The sequence below is a fragment of the Myodes glareolus genome, chromosome 10 (assembly GCF_982192425.1).
Source record: "Myodes glareolus chromosome 10, mMyoGla1.1, whole genome shotgun sequence".
Taxonomy (NCBI): domain Eukaryota; kingdom Metazoa; phylum Chordata; class Mammalia; order Rodentia; family Cricetidae; genus Myodes; species Myodes glareolus.
In genome coordinates this window covers 56,437,736-56,460,420 of record NC_142035.1, presented here as the reverse complement: position 1 = coordinate 56,460,420, position 22,685 = coordinate 56,437,736, and the positions used below count along the sequence as shown (strand labels likewise).

Below are 22,685 nucleotides of genomic sequence, written 5' to 3'. Positions count from 1 at the left end.
AGAGGAAATCTAGTAGAATCACGGTATCTAGGGTAAACATAAACTCTAAAGTTGTTTCTCACTGTATCTAGGGTAACAGTTTCATGTATTAGTGTTTGTTGAAGAAACCTGGACCTTGAAGACATCATATAAAGAACAGTGATTGTTTTCTATGATTTATAGCGTTGTTCTTCTGAAGGGATTATTCATCTGCTGCATATCTTTGGTCACACCCGGAGGTCTTGTATTATTGAACACTGCAAACAGTGCATAATAAGGACTAAAGGTTGCGAGCATGTAATGATTTTCTTCAGATAGCATTTATAATAAATCAAAGGGACTTTTGGCATGAGGAATTTGCTGTATCCCAAACACAACCTTTGTGTGCAGTCAATAAATATGCTTCACAACAGAGGTCTAGAGTTCAATACTCAGAAACTGTTCCTCTTTGCTGCCAGAGAGCCTACATTGTATTCTGGGATGACTCTCCTGCTTTGAACAGAGTGTGCAACACAGAACACCTGACAGTGATTGATGAGGGCAGTGATTGATGGGGGATGGGGAAGGGCCCAACCCATATGGGAACACCTGACAGTAATTGAGGGGGAGGGACCAAAGGAGGGCCCAACCCATATGGGCGGTGTCATCCCTGGGCTGGTGGTCCTAGATTATAGGCAGAGGCTGCTTGTACATTCTCGGCTACCCAGACCTGAAATAATCACACATAGACTATATTAATTGCAATACTGTTTGGCCAATACCTTAAGTGTATTGCTAACTAACTTTTATATCCTAAATTAACCCATTTCCATTATTTTCTATTTTACCAAGAGGCTCATGGTTTACCAGTAAGTTTCCTGGATGTCTGTCTCCTTCAGTGACTATATGGCATCTCTTTTACTCTGTCTTCTTTCTCCCAGCATTCGGTTTAGTTTTCCCTGCCTAGGTCTATTCTGCCATGCTGCAGGCTCAAAACAGCTTCTTTATTAACCAATGGTAATAAAACATATTTACATCATACAGAGGGGAATCCAACATTACTAGGTTCTATAAGAAAGTGGATTAAGCAAGCCATGAGGAGTAAGCCAGTAAGCAACAGCCCTCTGTGGTCTCTGCATCAGTTCCTGTCTTAAGGTTCCTGCCCTGTTTGAGTTCTTGTCCTGACTTCCTTTGATAGTGAACAGTGATGTGGACATGCAAGCCAAATAAACCCTTTCCTTCTCAAGTTGTCTTTGGTCATGGTGTTTCATTACAGCATTAGTCACCCTAACTAGGACAGCAATTTGTCACTATGTATTTTTTTTATCAAAATTATGATAGTAGGTTCCCAATAGGGATTTTGAACTCATATCCAGTTTTACAGTAACAGGCATGGATTTCCTCTCATGGAGCAGGCCTCAGATTCAATAGGAAAATGGTTGGCTATCAGGACATTCAGGCCCCTAGTGCACTAGTGGGCATGTCTTGCCTAGTAGGTCAGTATTGCAGGATGAAAGATTCAGTGTTGGGAAAGACTGCTGGTGACTTTTCTCCCTCAGTGGCCTGCATAGTACCATTTGGCACTCTGACAGCTAGCCAGCTTAGAGACACTCCCACATGATTGGTTTTTCTGTGTCCTTCAAACACAGTGTATGTTGTCTACCATAATAGATGTCTCCATCTAGTTCTGGTGGGTAACCAAGAACAATGGCAAGAACCTGGGTTTGGATGATCTCTGGAGCCTCTCTAACCAGCAACTATAGGCACTGGTACATTTGTTTAATAACCCGTGGCTTGGAGGAATAGCATTATCTACCCACACAAGGTACCTCTATTCAAACTCCTCTTTAATTTTTTTAAAGTTAGCTTAATGTAGCCAGAGACTGCTCATTTGTTTCTCGGCTGCCCAGACCCAAATAGTCATACAGAAACTATATTAATTACAACACTGCTTGGCCAGTGACTCAGGAATATTTCTAAAAAGCTCTTACATCTCGAATAAACCCATTTCTGTTAATTTGTGTATTACCACAAGGCTATAGCTTACGGGTAAGGTTCCAGCATCTGCCTCCTTCAACAGCAGCATGGCATCTCCTTGACTCTGCCTACTCTCTCTATAAATATCTCTGTTCGGATTTCCCACCTGGTTTTACTCTGCTAAGTCATTGGCTAAAACAGATTTATTAATCAACCAATGAAAGCACCACATATATAGAAGGAGATCCTACATCATCTCCCCTTTTCTGTCTAAATAAAAAGGAAGGTTTTAACTTTAACATAGTAAAATTACATATATAAAACAGTTATCAAGCAAGAATTACAGTTAAAATATTTCTTTTTGAGTTTAAAGTTTTTATTTTTTATCATAACTAAAGAAAAATAAAACTAACTATCTGTCTTCAACTCCCTCAAAGATCCTGGAAGGATATAATATTACCAAACTAAATAGAAAATGCCTTGAAGGGAACTTCCAAAACTCTAGAATTGACAGAGACATCTTGCTGCCTGGACAGTTACCCAAAGTTCTTCTGTAAACTTGGGTCATCCATCTTTAGCCTACAGGCCCATAGTATTTGGAAGACTTTTCCATGAAGTAGGAAATTTGAAAGACTGTTTTGTCTATATTGACAGTTTGTCAGTCCCTTTCTTCTGTATCCTGAAGAATGTCTGGCAGACTCTTTCATGAAGCAGGAACCCTGAAGGACTGTCTTGCCATCTTTAGGCAAGTTCAGCAGTCATTTTTCTGTGGGCCTGCATGTCCAGTTTATATGACATACCATCAAGCAGTCTAGGCAAGAGAGGTTTCTCGCCCACAGTTGTGACAAGGTTAGCCATTTGGACAAATTCCATAATGAGTTTCTTCAATTCCCATTAACTCTCTGAAGTAGTTGGTATTATCAGAAGCAGACATATCTCACTGTCAAGAAAAGTCTAAGTTCTTAAAACCTTTTAAATGCCATATTGAAGTGTTGAAGATTATCTATCTAACTGAAATTTATCTCTGTATACCTAAAAATCCTAATTAATATGACTATAAGTTTGAATATTATAGATGGCTATCTATTAATCCATAATCATACATAAATGAGCTGTGCAAACACAATACCGTAAACAAGAGCAGAAATACATAGATACAGTGTAACAAAATCAACCTTAAATTTGTATCAATAGATCAAGACCCATACCAATACAAAGCAGTCATCTCTATATCATACCCCCTTTAAAAGAAAACAAACATTTATAAACAATCATTTTGGGAATTTGGGCATAACTTTCTCCAAACTGCTTCCTGCTGTTTGTTGGGCAAAGTATTTTTAGGGTTCATGGAGACCTTTTAGGGGATTTCCATTAAACCACAGTAGCCTGGAAGAAATACACAGGTTCTCACCTTCTGTGGAAACAAAAGCAGAACCTCTTTTCTGAAGTAACATATCCTTAGACTTAAATTTTGAAGTCAAGATACTATTAAAATATATATGTTGGTTTAGCTTCGTAACCCCTAAAATCAAATCTCTCTCTGCAGTTAGCTCATTAACAGTCAAAAATTCAAAGAAAACACAATAATATACATAATCCAGATTCTATGTGTATTTTCCATCTTTACATGGCTTATTTTTTACTCTATTACTTTTTAATATTTATTGCATTACCTTTACTCCTTTAATTTATGACTTTCTGTACTCTTTATTCTCTCTCTCTCTCTCTCTCTCTCTCTCTCTCTCTCTTAAGTCCATGTACATTTATCCAACAGTTTGACCCATTCAGAGGTCTTTTTTGTCTGAATTTGTCTTATCGTGTATCTGTAATCATTTTCTGACCAGGAGCGCTTTTATTTTTAAATGCTAAGTGAGTGTGTCTAGGACCATCTTCATGGCCCTGCCTGTTTGCTCCACCTGGTACAACATGGTGGAGGTATGTTCACTGCCTCTGTGAGCCATGCTCACTGCCCCAGCTCCAGGGATGCAGGGAGTCTATGTCGCCATGTTTATAACACACTGCTCACAAACCCTATTTAGGCGCTTCATAACAGAACCAGCACAAACCAGGAAACTGGCTCTTAAATTAGCCATGCAATTTTTGCTGCTAACACTGAATCAGGAAGCCTTTTCTTAAAGGAATTGTGCCTCTGCTTGCTACCAGCAAACAGAGCCCACTTGAGAAAATGCTGCTACCAAGAAGCCATGTTTAATTCTGTTCTTTGGTGTCTATAATTCCTTCCCAAGATCTCATATGTTTTATGTGGATATGGTTGCCCCACATTGGGGGCCATTTTGTAGCCAGCGACTGCTTGTTTATTTCCTGGTCGCCCAGACCCAAACAATCACACAGAAACTATATTAATTACAATACTGCTTGACCAATGATTCAGGTGTATTTCTAGCTAGCTCTTACATCTTGAATTAACCCATTTCTATTAATCTGTGTATCACTACAAGGCTATGACCTACCTAGGTAAGTCTCTGGCATCTGTCTCCTTCAGCAGCTACATGGTGTTTCCTTGACTCTGCCTACTCTCTCTCTCTCTCTCTCTCTCTCTCTCTCTCTCTCTCTCTCTCCATATATATATATATGAATATATATATACATGAATACACACACACACACACACACACATATGTATCTGTTCAGATTTTCTGCCTGGTTTTACTTTGCTAAGCCATTGAATGAAACAACTTTATTGATCAACCAATAAAGCAACACATATACAGAAGGGCATTCCCCATCATCTTACAAAGTAGTAAAGTTCTATAAGGCTTTTCATATATGCCTATTTTTCAATTAATCTTTCTCCTATCCCCTTCTCTCTTCATCTCCCCTTCCCCTCTCTGCTTAAATCTTTCCACCATCATTTCTCCTCTATCCCTGGCTCTCTCAGAGCTCAAACCTTTTCTAGTCCCAGTACTTACCCCACCTCTACTTTTATATCATGTGTGCTCTGCTATCCCCACCCCTCTTAAGGCCTCTGCTCCCTGCTTTAGGATGGCATCTCACACATTGGTCTGGGCCCCACAGACATGACCCCAGGCCAGTCTGATCTGGGCAGTTCTTCAGTTGAGGTTCTGTCTTCCCAAGATGACTTTGTATATCAGGTTGACAGCTGAAGCCATGGTGTTGGTGACATGTGATATTTATCTTTCTCAGCCTGGGTTACTTCACTTAGTATAATATTTTCCAGTTTCAGCCATTTTCCTTTGGATTTAATAATTTCATTTTTCTTTACAGCCAATTCAAATTCCTTTTGTTTAAGGGGGGCTAGAGAGATGGTTCAGTAGTTAATTGCACCCACATAGTACGCACAATGGTCTATAATTCCAGTTTCAGGGTATCCGATGCCCTCTTCTGGCCTCTGTCGTCATGAGTCAAGCACCTGGTACACAGACAAACACACAGGCAAAGCACCCCTACACATAAATAAATTTTAAAATATTCCCCAGTGTCCATATTCTCATTTCTTATTCATCGGTTGGCAGACATCTAGACTAATTCCATTTCTCAGTTATTGTGAACATGGTTATTTAAGCATATCTGTAGCATATGTCTTTGGGCGTATGTCCAGGATGGCATAACTGGACTGTCTTAAGGGTTTCTATTCCTGTGACAAAACACCATGACCAAAAAGCAAGCTGGGGAGGAAAAGGTTTATTTGGCTTACACTGCAGCATTGCTGTTCATTACTGAAGGGAGTCAGGACAGGAACTTAAACAGGGCAGGATCCCAGAGGCAGGAGCTGATACAGAGGCCATGGAGGTGTACTGCTTACTACCTGTTTCCCATGGCTTGCTCAACTCTCCTTCTTATGGAACCCAGGACCAACAGCCCAGGGATGGCACCACCCACCATGGGCTGGCCCCTCATTAATCACTAAATGAGAAAATGCCTTACAGCTGGATCTCATGGAGGCATTTCCTCAACTGAGGCTCCTTCCTCTGATAACCCTAGCTTGTGTCAAGTTGAGACACAAAACCAGCCAATACATGGACCATATGACGTTTCTGTTTTGAGCTTTATAAAAATTTTATTTTTGTGTTTGTGTCTGTGCCTATGTTTGTTTGTGTGTCTGCCAAGTTTACAGACACCCACAGAGGCCAGGAAAGGGTATTGGATCTCCTAGCACTAGAGTTACAAGCACCTGATGTGGGTGCTAGACAATGAACTGGGGTGTTCTGGAAGAGAAAACACTCTTAACCACAGAGCTGTCTCTTCAGCCCCATTTTTAGCCTTTTGAGAAACATTTGCTCTGATCCGTAGTGGGCAGACTCTATGCTACAACAGCAGATGTGAGTTCAAAGTCTCCACTTCTCATCTTCACTTGCTATCTGTTTTCTTGACGATAGCTAATCTTATCAGGGTGACAGATCATTGGAAGTTTCACGTTGCATTTTATTGGTCGCTAATGATGAAGGACACCTTCAAAAATGTTTACTAGCCATCTGCGTTACTTCTCTGAGCACTCTCTGCTTAGTTCTATAACCCACTTTTAAAAATTGGGTTCTTGTTTTTCTAGATGTTTGGTTTCTTGAGTTCTTTGTGTGGACAGAACACTAATCTTTTGTTGGATGCATAGCTGGCAAAGGGTTTTTCCTGTTCTGTAGGCTGCCATATCCTGTGCTTTGCAGAAGGTTTTTAGTTTCATGAGGTCCTGTTTGTCCATTTACTGGTCTTATTGAATTATCAGAGTCCTTAATTATTTTTCTTCAGAAAGTCCTTACCTACAGCTCTATTTCAAAGTGTACTCACTACTTTGTCTTCTGGCAGTTTCAGAGTTTCAGGTCTTCTGTTGAAGTTCTCAATCCATTTGGAGATGATTTTTATACAGGGTAACAGATAAGGACTTAATTTTGTTCTCTATGTAGATACCTAATTTTTCAGCATCATTTGCTGAAGATACTGTCTTTTCTCTCACAGTTCATTTTGGCAATTTTTCTTTTTTATCAATAATAGGGTGGCTGTCACTGTCCATGGAATACATAGGATCTACATGTCTGCGTTTATGTCACTACTGTGCCCTGTACTAGTACCTCATGGCTCTGTAGTATAACTTAAATTGGGTCCTCTTCCTGCTCAGCACTACATTGACTATCTGGGGTCTCCTGTGCTTCCATGTGAAATTTAAAATGTTTTCTTATTTCTGTGAAGAACAGTATGGCTATTTTGTTTGGGACTAAATTAAATCTGTAGATTCAACTTTTGTTAGGGTGGCCATTATCACAAGATTAATTCAAACCATAAGCATGGTAATTTTTTCCATTTCTAGTGTCTGCCTCAATTTCTTTTCTCAGTGTTTTACAGTTTCCATTGAACAAGCCTTTCAGTTCCTTGGCTAGGTTCATTCCTGTTTTGTTTATTGTTTTGTTGACAATGAAATTGTTTCAATGGTTTCTCTCTCTGTATGTTTGCCACTGGTATGTAGGGAGGCCACTGTTCTCCATGTTTGCCATTGGTATTTAGGAAGGCTGTTAGTATCTGTGTACTTGCCATTGGTATATGGAAGGTCACTATTTTTGTTTGCTGATTTTGTATTCCTTCACTTTGCTGAACAGTGTTTAGCAGATCTAGCAGCATTCTAGGGGAGTTTTTTGAATCTCTTATGTGTAGAATCATATCATCTTTGACTAAAGATACATTCTATTCTCCCTTTCTGAGTTGTATCTTTATACTTGCTCCTCCTTCTGGTTTTTTGAGACAGTTTCTCTGTAGAACTTGCTCTGTAGATCAGGCTGACTTTGAACTCAAAGAGATCTGCTTACTTCTGCCTCCTGAGTGCTGAAATTCAAAGTGTGCACCACCACTGCCTAGTTATTTGTTTCTCTTGTCTTATTGCTCTAGCTAAGACTTTAGGTACTATAATGAATAAGAGTCTAAAATGGGCATTTTTTATTGCTCCTGATTTTAGTGGAAACGCTATGAGTGTTTCCCCATTTAATATAATGCTGGCTCTAGATTTGTCATATATAGCTGTAATTATATTAGAAATGTTCTTTCTAATCCAAGTTTCCTCAGAACGTCTGTCATTAATGGATGTTAGATTTCACCAAAAGTCTTTTGTATTTATAGAGATGACTATGTGAATTTGTGTGTGTGTGTGTGTGGGGGGAGGATTTGAGACAGGGTTTCTCCATGTAGCTTTGTGGGTTTTTGGTTTTTTGAGAAAGGGTTTCTCTGTAGCTTTGGAGTCTGTCCTGGCACTAGCTCTTGTAGACCAGGCTGGCCTCGAACTCTCAGAGATCTGCCTGCCTCTGCCTCCTGAGTGCTGGGATTAAAGGTGTGCACCACCACCTTTTCTGCATAGCTTTTCTGCATAGCTTTGGAGCCTGTCCTGGAACTCTGTAGACCAGCTTTGTATACCAGGCTGGTCTTGAACTCACAGAGATCCACCTGCCTCTGTCACCCAAGGGATTAAAGGCATGTGTGACCACTGCCGGGCAATCGTGTGATTTTTGTTCTTGAGTTTATCTGTATAATTTATAACATTAATTATTTACATCTATTGAATTATCCCTGTATCTCTGGAATAAGGCTAGCTTGATCACGGGCAGTGACCCTTTCAATGTGTTCTTGAACTTGGCTTGTATTTTCTTGAGTACTTTGCATCTATACTCATCAGGGAGTCTGGTCTGTACTTTTCTTTTTTGTTGCGTTTTCCCAGGTTTGGGTAACAGGATAATATTCACTTCATGAAAAAGTCTAGAAATGTTCCTTCCTTTTCCATTTTAGGTAGTAATTTAAGAAATGTTGGTGGAAGCCAGCCATAGTGGCACATGTCTGTAATTCCAGCACTCAGGAGGCAGAGGCGGGTAGATCTCTGTGTTTGAGGTCAGCCTGGTCAACACAGTGAGTTCCAAGACAGCCAGAACTACATAATGAGAATGGAAATTGACCCAAAGAAGTATTGGTGTTAATTATCTTTGACAGTCTCATAATGACACCAGTGAATCTCTCTGGGCCTGAACTTTTTTTTGGTGGAAAATGTTTACTACTATTTCAATCTTGCTGTTTATTATAGAGCTGTTTAAGTTATGTAGCTCATCTAGGTTTAATTTTGGTTGGTTGTATGCATTTAGAAACTCCTCTATTTCTTTCGGTTTTCCCCATTTAGTGGAATACATGTTTTAAAAGTAGGACCTAATACTTTTTCTTTTTAATTTTAAGCATCATTATTATTTTGTTATTATCATCATCATTATTTCTGTACGTGTGTGTGGAAGAGGGAGGAGAGGAAGATTTTGTGGAGTCAATTTATTCTTTCCATCTCTCCGTGGCTGCCTGAGATTAAATTCTAGTCGTCAGGGAGGTGACCGAGCACATTTACCCGTTGTGCCGTCTCACTGGCTTGAGCTAATGATTTTCTGAATTTTATTGGTATGTGTTATAATGGCTGCCTGTTCATCTGTTTTGGCTGGTTTGACTGAGGGCTTGTCAGTCTTATCTTTTCAGCTTTATTACAAACCTGCTGCTATCCTGATAGGCCTGCATCTATTGTGACTTGGTACTTCTTTCTCGCTGGTCACAATATACTTTCTTTGCTCTGTATATATTCAGTGCTTTAATTCTAATATGAGGTGCGGAGGTTATATTCTGGTCTTGTTTGTTTGGCATCCTAAATCCCTGTTGAATTGCCACCTTGCTTTAACTCTTGGAGGCTTTTTTTAAAAAATTATGATTCCTTTTAAAACCAGTTTTTGTTCATATAGAATGAGATTTTTGTCCTACTCTGTGTAATGGATTAAGTAAAAATGCCTCAGGTTCCTGAGGAACTGTAGCTGGCAGCGGGCCATGAGACCATGCCGCAGGTCCCCGTGCAGGGGCAGGCAGTGGGCAGAGGGTCCCGAGAGCAGCCAGTCCCCAGGCAGGACGACACAGCTCCCCAAGTGGCTGCAGTGGGTCATGAATGGCAGATGGTCCATAAGGAGAGACAGACAGATGGGCACGCCACGAGACCACGATGGTCTGGGCAGGGAGCCACGTGGCAGGCAAGAGACAGACATGGATAGGCAGTGCGAGGTTGGATATTTATTTAGTGGGTTATGGAAGGGAGAAGAGCAGAGAGGACAGAGAAGGGGGACGGGGAGAGTGGGGAGAATGGAGCGAGGCAGAAGCTGCCTCTTTGGGGGAGAGACGAGAGACAGAAAAGAGAAGGGACTCATGCTAGAAGCTGAAGATCAGCTTACCTGGGGGGAGGGGCGTGGGAAGGGCAAGGTGTTATTACTTTGGGACACTTTAAGAACTATCCACGCCCACCCCAGCTACTTCTGACCCCATCTCCCCCTCGTCACCATCTTCTCTCTCTCTCTCTCTCTGGTGCGTGTGTGTGGGTGCATGCATGTATGTGTGTGTGTGTGTGTGTGTGTGTGTATGTGTGTCTTTGTTTTCTCTATGTTTGTCTGTTTTCCTTTCTTTAAGTAATAAATGTCTAGCTTTATGTATAGCCTTATGTCTATTTACTCTGCCGTCCACCGTGTCCAGCCGCCTGACTCTGCCGCTCGCCCGGGGACCCTGACTCCCCGGCCGCATGGCGCTGCCACTTGCAGCTGCTCCGCGAGCTGCCCGGGACATACCACCATGGTATTATTTTTAAAAAGAACAATACAAGGGGCATGGCTTGTCTCTTAAAGGGACAGAGCAGACCATTACACTCTATCCATAATCCATACGTTTGATCTTTCCACAGAGTTGTGTCTCTCAGAATTCCTGCTCATACCTTCTGATTATTTTGTCCTTGTTGGAAAATGCCAGTCCTCCATCCTGTTTTCAAGCTGAGATTCTGTCCTCTCCTTGACCCACGCCATCACTGAGACATTCCACCATATTTCTATTTGACCTGTGCTTCTCATTTCCAGCATTTCAGACTGATTCTTCCTCAGTTTTTCTGTCTGTTAAACTCCTTTTCCATAACTTGTATCGCCTTCCTTATTCTGTTCAACAATTTGTGTTCTTGAGCAGAAGCCTGTTTTTCTTCTAACACACCTAGGGTAATTGTTTTGAATTCTCTGTCTAGAATTTCATCTAACTCACTCTCCCTGGGGCTATTGCTGTAGGAGGGGTAATGTTGCCTTGGGGTTTCAGGTTTCTTACGTTACTGTATTGAGATTTATCCATCAAGGGTTGTTTTGTTGCTTGGAATTTTTCAAAATCAGCTGTGTTGTTTCAGTTTAAGTATTGGCAATATTCAAACTTGAATGTCATAGAATTGAGATGTGTAGTTCAGAAAATAATTTCTGAGTCCCAGGGCTCAGGATGCCTGCTTAAAACTCTATATTGTTCCCTCAGTAGAATATTAACTGGAGGAGTCTTCATAGTTACTGGATATTACCACCATGCAAACTCTGTACTAGCCAGTTAAGAACAGTGGCTCCTTTGATGGTAATAACAGAAGATAAACAACTAAGGACAATATAGAAGATTCTTGGATAGTAAATAAGATTAGGAGAGAAGGAAGTAGGGTGAAAAGAGGATAAGTATTAGATTAACCCTGATAAGAAAAAAAATGAGGTTAGTAAATTAATTGGGAGGGGTGAGCGGGATACTGTTAGGGACCACAGATGTTCAAGATTGTTAAAGCTATGTAAGGTTATATTTAAGAAGTAGAAAGAGCTCATCGGTCTAGCACTCAGAGGTAAAGTCAGGAGAACCAGGAATTCAATGGTGTTCTTGACGACATGTGAGTTCAAGAGAAGACTGGGATACAAAATAACCCTGTCTCAGAAGGAAGAGGAAGAGGGAGAGAGAAGAAAGAAAGAGAAAGAAGAGGAGATAAGGATGAGAAAGAATTTAAAAGACTAAGAAGTGTGGAAGCCTGAAAATATGAGCCTAGTTCCATGTTGACCAAAGGTCAGAGAATTGGAACTTACCTCTAATTCCTTTAAGGTTATTGTGTTTCTACCTCAAACAAAGCTGCCACCTAGATGTAGATCAAAGAGTTCTGCTCTCTCAAAGTTATTGTCAACAGGTGTGGTTTGCCACCATATGCCTTTAATCCCAGCACTCAGGGGCAGAAGCAGGCAGATCTTTGTGAGTTTGACCTCAAACAAAGCTCCCACCTAGATGTAGATCAGAGAGTTCTGCTCTCTCAAAGTTATTGTCAACAGGTGTGGTTTGCCACCATGCACCTTTAATCCCAGCACTCAGGAGCAGAAGCAGCAGATCTTTGTGAGTTCGAGGCCAACCTGGTCTACAAGAGCTAGTTCCAGGAGAGGCTCCAAAGGTACAGAGAAACCCTGTCTCGAAAAACAAAACAAAACAAAACAGGTGTGGCTAATATCTAGACCTTGTATTTCAGGACGAGAGAAGTAGTTATGTTTCTACCTCAAAAGTCTAAAGATCCAACTAAGTTCAAGTTCCCTGAAGGAGATAACTTTGGTTTCTACCCAGGGAGTGGTTTGCCTACAGAATGTTTTGGTCTAGGGTGTGAGCATGATTTGTTTTATTCTAGCAACTGAATGTTTAACTATGGCTGTAGCCCATAACCGTCAATTGGTCTGTTTATTTTCTTGGATCATGTTAATGTAGTTTTTTGTCTTACTCTTACCTTTTTGGGTCAGGGGTATCTTAAGCATTTGGGAATTAAATGTGGTCAAATTTTAGTACTCACTGGAACTCCCTCCCGGTACTATTCTATGTTTCTCTGTTTTATTATTTTCATTCGCGTCTTCATATTCTTTACTATATTTCTAAATCCCCACGCTACTACCCTGGCAGTAGTACTTTTGTTGAGGCTGCTCCCGGAGAGAGAAGGGAGCATATGAGATGTGCTGCGAAACAGAGTGGTGTACTTGTTGCAGACTGGGTGGAACAAACCCGCCAAAGCCCTAAAACCTAACAGCAGTAGAGACGAACAGAAGCAAAACCACCATGGGATACATCTGTGAGAATAAGAGCTAAATAATAGAAAATAAAGGCACGTCTGCGCTGAGATGAGAGGTGAAGTTCTTAGACCCCTCTGGCTCTAGCAGGTTGCACTTGGTGCTAGGCGAGGGAGGATCAAGTGGGGTGAGGCTGCCATCGGTCTTAGCAGCCTCTGTGTTCTGGGGAGTTCTGGAACATGGCGGAAGATTCCTGGACTCTCCCATGCTCTCTTCTGACCCTGAAGCTCAAGCATGTGTGAGAAACTGCTTGCCTGGCCATGATGCTGCTCCCAGCAGGCAGCTTTGCCGGCATCTTCATGGTGGACTTGTAGCTGGGCTGTGCTTCTCTGCTCTTTCCCTTCCTTCCTACAGAGGTTTCATGACTCTTATACTTTTATTGTACACAGCAGAGGGTTGAATTTTGCTTAATTATTCTTCTTAATGTTTATTTTAAGGTATGGTTACAGGAAAGTGGGAAAACACCATGTATAAGTTACTGATGTGATGTCCCATCAAGTCTGGAAGCTAACATTCACATCTGTGTAATTACTGTAAGTAAACCTCGGATCTCTTTCAGGTTTTACCAGTTACCTTGGTAGCAGCTGTTTTTTTTTTTTTAAGGTTTATTTATTTATTATCTATACAGTGTTCTTCCTGCATGTATGCCTACAGGCCAGAAGAGGGCACCAGATCTCATTACAGATGGTTGTGAGCCACCATGTAGTTGCTGTGAATTGAACTCAGGACCTTTGGAAGAGCAGCCAGTGCTCTCCAGAGCAGAGCCATCTCTCCAGTCCCCTGGTAGCAGTTGTTCTAACTGAAAGAAATGTTCCGTTCACAGGCAGCACTGGGTCTAGTTGTAATGTTTCTCTAGTTTCTGCCATTTTGAGGTAGCGCCACCCCAGAATTTCTTTGACTTATATGATACTGACAGATTTAGATTGAACATAATTGGGCGATGCTTTTCAATTTGGGAATGTCTAGTTACTCATGCTTACCTTCATTTGTGCACTGGGGGCCTGAACATCTGTGATGATTCTCTTTTGGTCTCATCATAATGAGCACTAAGGTGCCATATGTCAGGTTTCCTTAAGACAAGTGTGGTGGCTTGAATGAAATGTCCCTCATAGTCTTGGATGTTTGGAGAAACTTAATAGGACTGACCTTGTTGGAAGAACTATATCACTGGGAGTGGGCTTCGAAGTTTCAAAGCCTGGGGCCATTCCCAGTGCACTGTCTGTTTGGTGTTTCATTCAGTATGTGGGGCCTTTGCTTCCTGCCTCCATGCCTTAACTCTGCCACCATGGACTCCAGTTCCCTGGGACTGTAAGCCCAAATAAACCTTTTCTTCTACAAGTTGCCTTGTAAGTTGGTCATGGTGTTTTATCAGAGCACTACAAAGGAAACTAGGACAGCTAATCTGCCTTTTTCTCTGTGTAAATATTACACAGTTTCTGAGGAGGTGCTTGTAGGTTAAATTGTTACTTATTCCTTATCAAACTTTCTATTTAAATAGTTTTTATCTGTATGGACTTGTACCCTCTCATTTTATCCAACAGGTTATGATTTGTTACTGTCATCATTAAACTGATGAGAACAGATCCTACACTTGATCTTAGCCAATAGACTAAAAAGCAATTATTATTTAACATATTGTTTTCAAACATACTTTTAACTTTGTTGTTCTTTCTTAGAAATAAAACCAGGGCCCTGCTCAAGCTGGAAAAGTGCTCTACCATTGAACACTACACCCTCAGTTTCACTACCAACATTTGTTTGTTTTGAGGTATACATTTGTCTGTAGCCCTGAATGTCCTTGAACTCACTAGTAGACCAGTCGGACCTTGAATTCCCAGAGATCCACCTGCCTCTGCTTCTGGAGTGCTGAGATTAAATGTGTGCTACTACCAGCTACTATCAACATTTTCATGGTCTATTTTTCTGCCTTGGCCAGTCCATGTTTCTGTAAGCTGGTTTCTTTGAAACAGCTTATCATTCTTGGAACACTTTCTTACTCTCTTGCAAAATAGAGTGCCCCAGGTTTATCTTGTATTTTTTTTCCAATCATTGATTCAATCATCTCTCTCTCTCTCTCTCTCTCTCTCTCTCTCTCTCTCTTTCTTTCTTTCTTTCTCTCTCTCTCCCCCTTCCTTCCTTCCTTCCTTCCTCCCTCCCTCCCTTCCTTCCTTCCTTTCTTTCTTTCCTTCCTTCCCCCTCTCTCTCTCTCTCTCTCTCTCTCTCTCTCTCTCTCTCTCCTTCCTTCCTTTTCTTTCTTTCTTTTAGTTTTTTGACACAGAGTTTCTCTTTGTAGCCCTGGCTGTCCTGGAACTCACTCTGTAGACCAGACTGGACCTGAACTCAGAGATCCTCCTGCCTCTGTCTCCTGAGTGTTGGGATCACAGGTGTACACCACCACCACCTTGCGATTCAGTCATTTCTTACAATGGTATTTGGAAACCAAGATTTGGAGGGAGAGGAGGGGTTGTATTCTGGTTCTTATTAAAATGAATGCTTATTTCTTGTATTTCTGATGCCTGGAAAGTCTGATATCCAGGTACCTGCAGAATTGGTGTCTGGTGAAGGCCAGTTCTTCCTGTTCAGAATTTTCCTCTGAGTCCTTGCATGGTGCAAGGAGAAACAAGCTCCTTGGTGCCTTGACCAGCATAGTTTGTTATGAAACCCTAACTAGGGCAGACTCTTAATCTCAGGGTCGTGGGTTCGAGCCCCACGTTGGGCGCCAATTATCGGCGAATCAATCCCACACCAGTTATGTTTTAAGGGGTTATTTATTTTGGGGGGTAAAACTTACATACACCATAAACCGTCAGGAAGGGAGCCTAGTCGCAGGAGCCGGGAGCAGGAGCCAGGAGCAAGCACCGGAACCAAGAGCCGGAACCAAGAGCGCCTGATCCGGATCTGCTTCTCTTTTTAAAAGAGAAATATACCACGCCCCAGTGGGCTGGTATTTCAGCAGCTATTGGCTGACGGAGCGGAAGTCGCTCCCCGCTGCACTGTGGGCTCGTATTTCAGCGACTATTGATTGAGGTAGCGGAAGTTACTCCCACAACATAGGGCCATGAAGAAAGGACAGACACACATACAGAAAAGTTGGGGTCAGGTGACTGTGCACACACTGTTGGAGTCACACCTTCATATGTTACTGTTACTGTGGAGTCTCTGTAGGCCGGCAGCCTCATAGGTTCCTATGTTACTATGGAATCTCTGTAGGCCGGCAGCCTTGTAGGTTCCTATGTTACTATGGAATCTCTGTAGGCCAGCAGCCTCATAGGTTCCTATGTTACTATGGAATCTCTGTAGGCCGGCAGCCTCATAGGTTCCTATGTTACTGTTGAGTCTCCGTAGGCCAGAAACCTCAGGTAGCAGTCAACACAGATGCTGCCATGCTAGCTTCTGTAGACTGGCCAACCAGTGTCACGAACCACAAAGACAACTTGCTTTAGGGGCCATTTATAACATAGCCACAAGCGCCTCCCTGTGAAGGTCTGAATGATAGCTCCCCCTCTGTAAAGTCTTATTCATTAAGCCCCTAGCTTGTACTGACATATATGTATTTATTGCATGTTTGCTGAGTGGTTAATGATCCATCCTCATGTGACTCCTGTTCCCATTTTTCCACTACAAAATCACAGATTGCCTCCTTCCACCTGTCATCCATCAGATGATAGTAGAATATCCGGCAATTAACTTCAAAGAAAAGATTTACTTTGACAAAGGGCCATGTAGGTTCTAGGTCAAAGTCAGGTGTCCTAACAGTGTGCTGGAGGTGTCGGGGACCAGCCTCGACAAAAGAACCTTATTTTTTTTACACTTTTTATTGATATTTATTGAGCTCTACATTTTTCTCTGCTCCCCTCCCTGCCTATCCCCTCCCCTCTTCAGTTCTTCCCCAAGGTCCCCATGCTCCCAATTTACTCAGGAGAGCTTGTCTTTTTCTACTTTCTACTTCCCATGTAGATTATAACTATGTAAGTCTCTCTTAGCGTCCACACTGTTGTCTAAGTTCTCTGGGATTGTGGTTTGTAGGCTGGTGTAGTAATAAGGAACGGTGGGCTGCATTCCCACCCAGATCCCAGCTAGCTTACCCCGAAATAATTACATGGAAACTGTATTCATTTAAACGCTGCCTGGCCCATTCTCTGTAGCCTCTTATTGGCTAACTCTTACATATTGATCTAACTCATTTCTAATAATCTGTGTAGCACCACGAGGTGGTGGCTTACTGGGAAGATTCTAACCTGCATCTATCTCGGAGAGGAAAGTCATGGCATCTGCCTCACTGCCTTCTTCCTCCCAGCATTCTGTTCTGTTTACTCCACCTACCTAATTTTCTGTCCTATCAAAGGGCCAAGGCAGTTTCTTTATTAACCAATGAAAGTAACACAATAGACAGATGACCCTCCTCCATCAGGCTGGCTTTCTTTGCTTTATGTTTAAAAACCACCTATGAGTGAGTGCATGTGATAATTGTCTTTCTGTGTCTGGGTTACCTCACTCAAAATAATGTTTTCTAGTTCCATCCATTTTCCTGCAAAATTCAAGCTGTCATTATTTTTTTTCTGCTGTGTAGTACTCCATTGTGTAAATGTACCACATTTTTTTTTATCCATTCTTCTATTGAGGGGCATTTAGGTTGTTTCCAGGTTCTGGCTATGACAAACAAAGCCGCTATGAACATAATTGAGCACATGTCCTTGTGGCACAATTGAGCATCCTTTGAATATATACCCAAAAGTGGTATTATTGGGTCTTGAGGAAGATTTTTTTCCTGATTTTTCTGAGAAATCGCCACATTGACATCCAAAAGGGTTGTACCAGCTTGCACTCCCACCAGCAATGCAGAAGTGTTCCTTTTTCCCACAACCTCTCCAGCATAAGTTGTCATCAGTGTTTTTGCTTTTGGCCATTCTTACAGGTGTAAGATGGACTCTCAGAGTTGTTTTGATTTGCAGACAAAAGTACACCTTGCCAGGGTAGAGGCATGGGGAAAATATTAGTAAAGAAAATGAAGACATGAATGAAAATAATAAAACAGAGAAACATATAGGATAGTATCGGGAGGGAATTCCAGTGACTACTGAAATTTGCCCACCTTTAATTTCCAACTGCTTAAAATACTCCTGACCCAAAAAGCTAGGAATGAGACAAAAAACTGCATTAGCATGATACAAGGAAATAAACAGACCAATTTGTTAAGTTGGGGGTGTAGTCCCTAGCCCCTAGCATCTGTCCCAGCCACCCTGACTTGGGAGTTGCTTTGGTCTAGACTCCAAATCAGGGTCAGGATCACTTACTCCCACAGGGCATTTGTGTGAGCTCCCAAAGGAGAAACACGTGGTTCCCTCCCCCGCGTGGTCATGTTTGCAGCCTCCAGGTTCCCCCTCAGGGCTGTCAGAGAGTGCAGGGATACACACACACACACACACACACACACACACACACACACACACACACAGTTTTTTTGAGACAGGATTTCTCTGTAGCTTTAGAACCTGTCTTGGAACTAGCTCTTGTAGACCAGACTGGCTTTGAACTCACAGAGATCCACCTGCCTCTGCCTCCCAAGTGCTGGAATTAAAGGCATGTGCTACCACCATCCGTCTCCTCTAGGGTTTTCTTTAAGTTAATTTTTAAAAAACAAAAAGTTTGACTTGCATCTAAGAAAACAATATAACCAATGCTCTCTCACAGAGCCCAGGAGTACTTACTACTATGCCTTGGACTTCCCAGGTAATCAGACTTTTAAAGCTAAGATAAACAAAAAAACTTTATTCTTATACTATGTGCTCTTCCAAGTCCCTGACCCAGAATAGTGTGTATGTGTGTGTGTGTGTGTGGGGGGGTGTGTCTTGTAGAAATCATTTACTCAAAGCAGACAATAGGTTGAAAGCAACCTTAAACAAAACAAGCATCCACAGTAAATAAATTCTGCAAGCCACAGGTGAATGCTGTCCTGCATCGGTAGGTTTCATAAATTCTTTTCTTGTAAACGCTGGTAAGATTTTGAGTTAGACAAGAAACTCCTTATTCCTTTCCTGTACCATGCTGTTTGATAGACCAGAGCAAAGCCCTTTGTTAGGGACAGGCAAAGGAGACAGAAGGCCCAGGGAGAGAAGTGGAGATTTCAAAACTGAGCTGTCTCTTGGTCCAAACCACTCCAAGAGGAAGACCTTTTTTGGATGTTGCCCTGATGCATCACAGACTCGTCGGTGTCATGCACCGACCTGGATCAGAGGAGAAAGCGTGCTCTGTTTTGACCACAGGTGTCTATTTCCATTGTTGGATTGGAGCATTGAGCTGAGAAGAAGGACTTGGTTTCAACCTCTGCAGATGGCGACAAGTTAGGACTTGGCTCCTACACTGAAGACTCAGAACAGCTCAACAGCGGTAGCTGAGTTGGCCCCTCACCGGATGGGGTGTTTCATGCCTGGAGCACTGGCACCCAAAGGGGTGACTTTGAGTTCCCTTCACTGGGTGTCTAGGGTCTTCGTGGCCGTTCTAGCTTGGGACCTGGATTATTGGGACTGTTGTGGAGTATTCACCAGAGGAGACTGTTTGGACATGGGTTTAAGCCAGTAGAAAGTCTTTACTTGCCAGCCAGTGACTACACTAGGTACTAGGGATTCCAGTGTAGCACTGAACCTTACTCAGGATGAGCCTTTAAGCTCTGAGTTGACATACTTCAGTTAACAAGAATAGTTAGCCAGAAGCAAACCTACAGAAGCCAAAAGCAAGGTTTTAATACATTTAGAGACTTTCCCACAACTATGGACTTTGATGGATTAGGTCTTTGTTTTCATTTTTGGCAGATGGTGCTGTCTGTGTGCTGAGTTTTGCAGACTGGATAGCACTTCCATCATGGAGTCAGTTGTGCTAAGGTCTAGGGGCCTACTAGGGTCTGGGGCCCTGTTACAGGATTCTCCAATTCATGAAGCCAGGTGAGGTAGGATCTTTGGCATTCAAAGCAGCTGGACCTGGGCCAGAGGGGCAGGGATTGCTCCTGGAGGCTCAGCGTCTTGCTCCGGGTCTCCCTAGTACCCAGGCTCTCCAGAACTTCCTCTTGCTTATCTTTAACTAAAATGAGCTAGTTCAGGAAGAATCCTTTAAATAAAGTTTTGTTTTATATGATGCTATAGTTCAATTCATTTTTTTGTGTTTTTAAAAATAATTTTTATTTTATGTGCATTGGCATTTTGCCTACGTGTATATGTCTGTGTGAGGGTGTCAAATCTTGTAGTTACAGACCATTGTGAGCTGCCATGTGGGTGCTGGGAATTGAACCTGGGTCCTCTGGAAGAGCAGTCAGTGCTCTTAACTACTGAGCCATCTCTCCAGCCTCATTGTGTATGTTTTTATAAACTGTATAACTTTTTGAATTTCAAAGCTTTGAAGGGCCATACCTTGAAGTGGCATCTTGGTTTTTCACTGTTGTTTTTTATCTACTTTTTTTTTTAAACTAAAACTACATAAAAGCTTGTGCACTCAGTACATTTCTAAATCTAAAGATGAAGTTGAGAAGTTTCTTAAGAATCCTTATCCAGCTGGGCACTTTGACTCATATTTGTAATTCCAGCACTTAGGATATGAAAGCTGAAGGATCAGGACTTCCAGGCAAGCCTGGGCTGTGTGAGATCTGTCTTCAAAAATAAAAACAGCTCATGTGGTGGTAATTGGTAATTCCAGCACTTGGAACGCAGAAGCAGATGGATCTCTGTGAATTTGAGGCCAGCTTGGTCTACATAGTACATCTAAGACCAGGCATGGCCACTGTCTCAAAAACAAACACATAATAACGAATCCTTATCAACTCAGCCTTTCTAGTTTTCCTATCAGAAGTTCTGCCACAGAAGATTTTGTCCCTTGACCCTTTGTTCTCAACAGTTTGGGGAATGACCCATGTACTTTGTTTTGAATGAGCAAGTTTAACAAGCAGATAGCAAAGTAAAAGAATAAAGAACAAGCTTTAGATAGAAAACAGAATATCAAGTCAGGCGATCACGACATCCAGGAGTGGTCACTGGAGTGGCCTTTGAGAGGGCAGACAAAGTAACATCTATCGGGGCTCACAGCACCCAGCAGAAACTGCCTGGAGAAAGCTGAGGCAGCCAGCAGCCAGCTGGGGTTCCTGACTGAGCTTTCTCATGGTTGAACTTTGGACTTCCTGTGCCCACTGAAGATTCCTTTCCTTTCCTTTCCTTTCCTTTCCTTTCCTTTCCTTTCCTTTCCTTTCCTTTCCTTTCCTTTCCTTTCCTTTCCTTTCCCTATTTCTTCCTTCCTTCCTTCCTTCCTTCCTTCCTTCCTTCCTTTCTTTCTTTCTTTCTTTCTAATAAAACAGGATCATCAGTAGTAGTCTGTTGGAAATGGTTTACTTCTAGCTGTCTATTTTTCTGATGTTGTTTGCAGTTCTCTCCTCTTCCTGTTACAGTGTTAGGGGCACTGGCCCATCCCCAGATAAAGGGTCTTGGAGAACACTTAACAAAAATATACCTGGATCTAAAGTGGAGGGGGGCCAACTCTGCTTCCAGAGTCAGATTCTTAGTGAGTTCAAGCAGCTCGTGACGATTTACCAATGTAATATACATCACATCTCTTTGTTGCTAGGCAATACCCTTTAAGGCAGCATCAACGTGAAGGAAGTGATGAGAGAAAAGAAACAACTCCAGGCATTGCCCTTGTGTCTTCACATCATGGCCTTCGTCTCCACTCGGACTGTTCTGTTTTCATCATTTGAAGTGAAGGAGTTCTACTTGACGCGTCCCTCTGTTCATAAGCTAGTCTGTCATTCCTGCTTCAGCTTCACCCACTGGGATGACTTCCTTGGGAAACTGAGGAAACTCCAAGCAGGATTTTAGTCTATTGAGTGTGGAGGCAGATGCTAAGGTTTGCAAGCTAAGCAAAGTGAGGTCTGCTTAGCTGCAAGAGAGTCTGGAAGAGCCAGCCAAGCACAGCTAAACCGCGCAGAAGGTGTCTTAAAGCAAAAACCCAACCCACTGAGTAAGCTGTTCTGTGCAAAAATCCACCCCATTAGTGGTCTTGGTGCAGCTGCCTCCTCTCTCACAGAAGCCTCTGGTCTGCAGTCTCCTTTAGTCGGAGCACCATGCCTTGACTTACATCACAGAGATAACTGAAGTTGACTTAGAAATTGGGAAATCATCTGTAACAATTGGAAGATTCGGGAATGGATGATAAAGGAGTTAGTGACCAAGTGTCTCTAACGATGTTTTATGCAGCGATATTTAGTAGTGTGCCAGCCACTAGGAGGATGTGCCTCCTCCTGAGGATGATGAGAACAAAGAAAAATGGACTGCTGACATTTTAGTTTGGGATCAAATTTGGGAGTATTCTTCAAGCATATTCTAGCTAAAAACTAGACGCCAAGGGTTCGCTTGGTGCAACATACTGTATTGGTGCCAACTCGTTTAAGAGGAGACCTCCCCAAAGCTGCAAACCCGTTCATATGAGAAATGACTCCATTGAAGAGGAGTCATTCACATGAGAAGACCCCACAGACTGCACACTGAGAAGGAGCGGTGTGAAGGGAAGGGGCGTGTCCTGACTCTGCGGCACTGTGGGATTGCTCTAACACCAGCTGTCACTTATGTAGCTGTTAACACTAGATAGATGGGAGACGAGCCCCTCCGCAGTCCCCTGGATTAGCAGAACTTGTTACGATGGAACCGAAAGACAAACTCCACACTTATGTCTTGATTTCTTCTGGGGTGAGGGAAAGCCCCCTTTTTTTCACTTTTTATTGATTTTTATTGAGCTCTACATTTTTCTCTGCTTTCCTCCCTGCCTCTCCCCTCCCCCCTTCAGTCCTCTCCCATGGTCCCCATGCTCCCAATTTACTCAGGAGCTTTTGTCTTT

General features: G+C 42.2%; 1 pseudogene; it reads right to left on the bottom strand.

The window, feature by feature from the left end:
- Positions 1 to 14,311: 14,311 nt before the first annotated feature.
- On the bottom strand, positions 14,312 to 14,439 carry LOC125416943 (U2 spliceosomal RNA; annotated as a pseudogene).
- Between the last annotated feature and the right edge of the window lie 8,246 nt (positions 14,440 to 22,685).